The sequence below is a fragment of the Wyeomyia smithii genome, chromosome 1, assembly GCF_029784165.1.
Source record: "Wyeomyia smithii strain HCP4-BCI-WySm-NY-G18 chromosome 1, ASM2978416v1, whole genome shotgun sequence".
In the NCBI taxonomy this organism is placed as follows: domain Eukaryota; kingdom Metazoa; phylum Arthropoda; class Insecta; order Diptera; family Culicidae; genus Wyeomyia; species Wyeomyia smithii.
Window position 1 is genome coordinate 45,738,623 of NC_073694.1, and position 6,791 is coordinate 45,745,413.

Genomic DNA, 6,791 nt, shown 5'->3' on the forward strand with positions numbered 1-6,791 from the left:
GACCAATTGCCTTTAATGAATTTTTCGCACTTGTACGTCAGAATACGATCATCAGTTGGCAAAATGCTTGGACCAGAGGGGAATTGGGAAGGTGGTTACATTCCATAATCCCCAAAGTATCGACGAACCCGTGGTTCAAGGGGTTGGATGTAGGTCGGGATTTCATTTGCGTGATGTCCCGGCTTATGTCCAATCACTATAGATTTGACGCGCTCCTCCGTCGTGTTGGGCTCAGGGACAGTGGTATCTGTGCCTGTGGTGAAGGTTATCACGACATAGAGCATGTGGTTTGGTCATGCCCTGTACACCGTGACGCCAGGTCTAAATTAATAGCTTCCCTGCAGGCCGATGGTAGACAGCCGGCTGTTCCTGTTCGTGATGTCTTGGCGAGCCGTGACCTATCCTACATGTCCCTTATATACGTTTTCCTGAAATCCATCCACGCCCCAGTCTAGTCCCGTTCCCCTCCGTCTACACCCAACAAAACGACAAGAACACGTTTGAACCTTAAGCACAAAACCAGCAACCAGACCCCGCACAATAGAACCAGGACCCAAGGACTACGAGCCTCTGTCCCAACTCACGACATCGTGGCTCAGCAGAACGAATCCATACATGCCATTCGACGATTATCAGACGACCATTGAACAACAAAACACTGATTGGAAATACCATGCTAGTTTTAAGTTAGACTTAATTTCAGCTCGTAGTCGGCAGCGAGGATAAAAAATTTGCTTTAGTTTTTAAGTCATCAGATATAATTGGCGCCGTTAAACATTAAATTGTATTTGTGCCGTGTCAAATAAATGTTATGTGAAGAAAAAAACATATTAATTGCTCTTTTGTTTCTGTTTGGTTTAACTTGTAGCATATTAAAAAGGAATCTGATTTCTTTCAATTTCATTTTTATAATGTCCGAAAAGTCACTAGGTTAATTCTGTAACTGACCAATCATGTTTTCGATAAATAACACAGATGTTTCTAGTTTAACAAAGTCAATCACATCCAGCAACCTGTCGTAACCGTCTATTATCCTCCCTTCTCCCTCTTGCAGTATCAACGCTCCTGCGTTGTTGGTAATATCATTAATCTGTAGGACTTGGTTTTGGGATGGGGTGTTCATTGATAGGATGAGCAGGAGTGTAAGCATGGGTAGTTGCATTTTTTCCGTTTGCCAGGGTTTGACGAGAATTCTGTGGAAAGAAAAGTGTGAGTGTGAGTGTCTCATATTCTTTTAAGATTATTTTTGTGTAGCTTTCGACCCGAGTCGTCAATGAAGGTTCTAGTATGATCCTCGACGACTTGAACCGGAAGGTACTTTGGATTGGTCTTATTCCGTATTCCCTGGACTTTCTGGAAAACTTCTTCGTTCGGCTGCAAAATCGGTTGGACCTCGCGATGATTGTTATGTTGCTCAATTGTTTTATGTTGCGTTTTTTGTAATTGTAAGACAACTTCATCGTACATTTTGTTCCGACTTTCGATCATTTGATCCACGTCGAGATGTCTGTCGTCACCATCTCTGATGGCAAAGAAGATTTCCCGTGGTTTCAATTTTGTAGCTGAATGAATGGTTTCATTATACAGGGTACAAGCAATACGAAATACTTCCTTGTTAGATAACTGTTCGTATTTTGATCTGATACACCTAAAAATCTCAGCGAGTGTAGAATGGAATCTTTCGACAGTGCCATTCGTTTCGCTGCAATTTGTAGGTGTAAAATATATTTGAACATTTAAATCGTTGAGAAGTCCCCTGACTTCAATTGACCTCATGGCTGGTTCGTTGTCGCTCACGATGAGTTGAGGTTTTCCGTGTGTGCTGAAGTATTTCAACAGAGCCTTCCGAACGTCCTGTATCTGCCTTGATTTAATTGGAATGATTGCGCCAAACTTAGAAAATTTATCTACAATTGATAAAAACATATCAGGTAACGAAATGAAAATGTCTATGTGAATAATTTCTAGTGGTTTTTTCGGAATAGGAGTTTCGCCAAATTTAATTTTATATGGGTGACGTTCGTATTTTGCTTTGTTGCACACTTCGCATAATTTGATAAATCTTCGGATTTTGAATTTCATTCTGGGAAAGTAATAGGTTCTAGAAATTTTTTCTTTGTTTTCCCATATACCTCGATTTGCTGAATCGTGCACATTCTGAATTAGGTCATTCTGTTCCTCATCCGTTTGAACGTCTTGTAGCATGGTTTGCGTTATTTTAACTTTGAAGGTTTTGCATCGGTTAAAATAATTTTTGTAGACAACTTGTATGGTGGGGATTAATCTCTCGGGGCAGAAAATACAGTTGACTCTTTTGTGATCCATATATTCTTTAAAGATATTTAACATTGCGGGTACTCCGAAACATATTTTTGTTATGGTTCTCCTGAAAACACGTGGAAACACTTCCTCGAACTCATTGCTATCTTGTTCGCCAATTTTTAGCACTAGCTGATTCGAAAACACGTTTAAAGGGCGGAGAGTCATCTGAACAAACTCAGAATCGTCTGTATCCGCTGAGTGAACAGTGGCAGCGTCCGTGTCGCTGTCACTTTCTTCATGTAGGTTTATTTCGTGTGGAAATCGTGATAATGCGTCGGCGACAGTATTTTGCTTTCAGGTCTGTATCGAATTTCATAATCATATTCTTCGAGTGATAGCCTCCATCTAACGAGCTTACTGTTAGGGTGATTCAAATTCAGCCCGTATGTGAGCGGTTTGTGATCGGTATACAACACAAACTTTCGACCGAAAAGGTAGGGTCTGAAATACTTGCAGGCCCATACGATAGCCAGCAACTCTTTCTCTATAGTCGAGTATTTTTCTTCAGTTTGGGAAAGAGTACGAGATGCGTATGCTATCGGTTTATCTTTGCCTACTGGACCTTGCGACAGAACCGCGCCAATAGCATGGTTTGATGCATCGGTCGTGAGGATGAAAGTTTTGTCAAAATCAGGATACTGTAGAATAGTACTGCTTGTTAGAATGTTTTTGCATTTTTCAAATGCATTAATAAATTCTCTCGAATAGTCTAATGTCTCTCCTTTTCGTAAGCTGTGAGTAAGCGGTTTCGATATTCGAGCAAAATCGCGAATAAATTTCCGGTAGTAACCTAAAACTCCAAGAAAGCCTCTTAGTTCTTTCTCGTTTTTTGGTAAAGGCCAATTTTTAATAATTTCAATTTTGTCTGGGTTCGGCTTGACTCCTTCTGAGGTGACTAAGTGACCCAAAAATGCGACTTCTTTGTGAAGAAACTCGCTTTTGTCTAATTGCACTTTCATATTGAATCTTTTAAGGCAATTAAAAATTTTTGCTAAGTTTTCCAAGTGTTCCTGAAGGCTTGTCGAAAACACAATAATATCGTCCATGTAGACCAGACATATTTTACCTATGTGTTCTCTTAAAATGTTGTCCATCACACGTTGAAATGTTGATGGCGCATTGCGAAGGCCGAATGGCATTCTTAAAAATTCATAATGACCGTGTTCTACGCTGAAGGCGGTTTTCGAAACGTCATCGTTGTGAACTTCGATTTGATGAAACCCACTTGCAAGATCTAATGTAGAGAAATATGTGCATCTACCCAGTTTATCAAGAATGTCATTTATGTTGGGTATTGGATACTTATCCTCAATTGTCTTGTCGTTTAACTTCCTATAGTCAATTACGATTCTCCATTTTTTTTGACCGGAAGCATCCATTTTTTTAGGTTCGACCCAGACTGGTGAGGACCAAGGACTATTCGAATGCTGGATGATACCTTGCTCTAGCATTTTTGAAATTTGCTTCTGTACCTCTTCTTTATGACAGAAGGGGTACCGATATGATTGAGAATGCACAGGAATGTCGTCTTTCGTTGTTATTTTATGTTTTATTGCGTTGGTGAAGGTGAGCTTTTGTTCCTCTAAGTGGAATATTTCCTCGTATTTTCGAATCAAATCAATTAATTTTTGTCGCTCTTCTTCATTAAGGTGAGCGAGTCGTAGTTGTTTGAAAAGATCTTGTTTATTTTTACATTTCGGGATCATGTCAGGAAAACATGTCTCAAAATTCTGTATCTCAACTTGAAAAGGTTCATCAATTTTGACTTTAATGGGTTTGCTGCTAATGTTGGTAATGGCAACGTACGCTTGTCCTTGCTTAGAGCTGTATAACCCTGAATGCACTATTAAGGATTCGGAAATTTCTATGTCATTTTCAATTAAAAAATCGCCTTCATTGTTGTTTGTAGGGATACTGATGAATTTTGATTCGTTTGAATTTAAACTAATGTTTGTTGTGTCGGGGTATTTTCTCAACATTGGTATCGTGGTTGATGGTAACTGTAACTCGTTAGAATGCGTGAGGATGTTGGCTTTCAAGTGTTGAAGTGACTCGTAACCTATGAGTCCATCAAAGTATGAATAAAAGTCAAAAATGTAGAAAGTTAATTTGGGAGAGTTTTTGATGTGAGGAAATGGATTGAATTCTGTAAATTGATTAATTTGGTGCGATCCGTTAATATTTCTGACAGTAGCAGGTTTCATGAATCTGCATTTTTCTATGTTAACCAAACGTGGGCTAATATAATTCTTGTTAGCACCTGTGTCAATCAGAAATTTTAAGGATCCTCTCGTCGTTTCTATTTTTATGTACGGTATGAAATTGGCTACGTTGTTGTTTGTGAGCTTGCGGTTATCCGAAAATTTAGGTCATCTGGTTTATCATCATCTTCCTGTTTTTCACTATGAACCTCGTTAGCAGTTTCGGGCAAAATTTGCGTTTCATTCTCGGTTGTCTCGTTGGACTGATAATAATTTTCAAAGTCTGGATAGTAAGATAATGGTTGATAATAGTTTTCTGTATAATCTTCATATGGGTAGAAGTTATTATAGCACTGTTCGGTATTTGTTAGTTCTTCAAAATGGAATTTAGGAGGGTTATATGGTCGAGCAAAGTTTTGTTGTGCGAAATTCTGGGGGCCAAAGTTCGTTGGTGGGCGATAATTCTGTGGAAATCGCGGTGCAAAATTGTTTTGCATTTGAGGAGGGGGTATGTTCCGAGGACGGTTCATGTAATTTACTCTAACGGATGGATCTACATCCATTCTTTCAGGTTTTGGTTGAGGTTTCCGCGGGAGGAAAGGCCTAAACATGTGTGGTGGCGGTTGTTGCGGATGTCTATAAGAATTATTCACTGGAAACATTGGTCTTGGTTGAAACTTAAATGGTACTGGTTTATATAATGGCACCTGTTGAGGTGCTCTGCTAGGAATTGGTGGCGGATGATGTGTAGTTTTTGATTGTATGTAATTGCTTTCATCTAAACAAAGTCTCAGCGCATCTTTTAAGCTTTTCGGGGTTTGGGCTCGAATTGTGGGTCCCAGCGGATGGTGTAATCCAGCAAGAAACACTTTGAGCCCCATTTGTTGATAAAACTGGTTTTTTGCTGATTTGACTTCCGGATTTTCTTCCGTTATGTTGAGTAAATTTACAAGCAAGGAGACAACGTGGGAAACTTTTGAATAAAATTCTTCCAGTGTTCCCGTTTGTTTGATACCGACTAGATCCTTTGCGAGCGACACTTCATCTCTGCGGTCGCTATAATGAGTTATCGGGTTGTTTTTCATCTCTTCCCAGTCCAACCCGGTGCCGTATAATTCTAAAACGTTATCGGCGTCGTTTATAATTTTAGACCTAATGGCCTGGATCCAAATAATATGGATCGGAGTTCCCCTGGCCGAATCAATAAGTGGTATTAAATTGTCTATTGATCTAATAAATGAATGTACATTAACGGGATCGCCGCTAAAGCACGGCAGGTCTCTGATAATTTGTGGCGTCTGAAGCGCCTTCAGAATGGTTTCTGTCTCCCTTAATGGGTTTTCTGGTTGTCTTACGGCTGCTGCTCTAGCAGCGCGAGCGGCTTCAGCAGCGCCTTGTGCTTCAATTCTTAGTTGGTGAATTAACTCATCTCTTTCTTTGATTTCATGTCTTAATAATTCTACCTCTTGTTGCAAATGCTCCATGTTTATAAAAATAATTTCACTTAAACTTGTTTCACTTTCAGAAAAAAATTAATCACTTCTTATCTACCTTACCTTAATGATTCCAGTTGACCGTACGGTGATCCTCCGTTTAGTTTCCGTGAGTCGATTTTAATTCCGATATCCTCTCTAAATTACTATCACTGTTTTTATTTTCTTATTTTCACTAATCCGTTCCGACTGCGCCGGTTAATTATTTGGAACTCTTCGGGGGATTTTTAAAAAAGCTAAAACTGAACTTCACTTCAACACGGTTCACACTGGAATGATTTTATTGTCGTTAAATTAATTACAGAGAGCTAACGAATAACCTAAATCCCTGACTTAGCACATAACGTGCACCTAGCGTTTGGACACTTGCTTGTGGCTTCGCCGTTCGACGTTGGAGTTATTTCCTGTTGTCTGCTGACGCCGCGGATTCCTGGGCCTGTGCCGGTTAAACTTTGAGATTTGGTTTCGTCGTTAACTTGTATCCTGTACAAAACGCTAATAAGACCGGTCGTTCTCTACGGGCATGAGACGTGGACAACGCTCGAGGAGGACTTGCGAGCACTCGGAGTTTTTGAACGTCGGGTGCTAAGATGCATCTCTGGCGGTGTGCAGGAGAACGGTGTGTGGGAGCGTCGGATAAACCACGAGCTTGCGCGCCTCTACGGTGAACCCTGTATTCAGAAAGTGACTAAAGCTGGAAGGATACACTGGGCAGGGCATGTAGCTAGAATGCCGGATAGCTTCCCTGAAAAATTGGTGTTCGCTTCAAATCCGG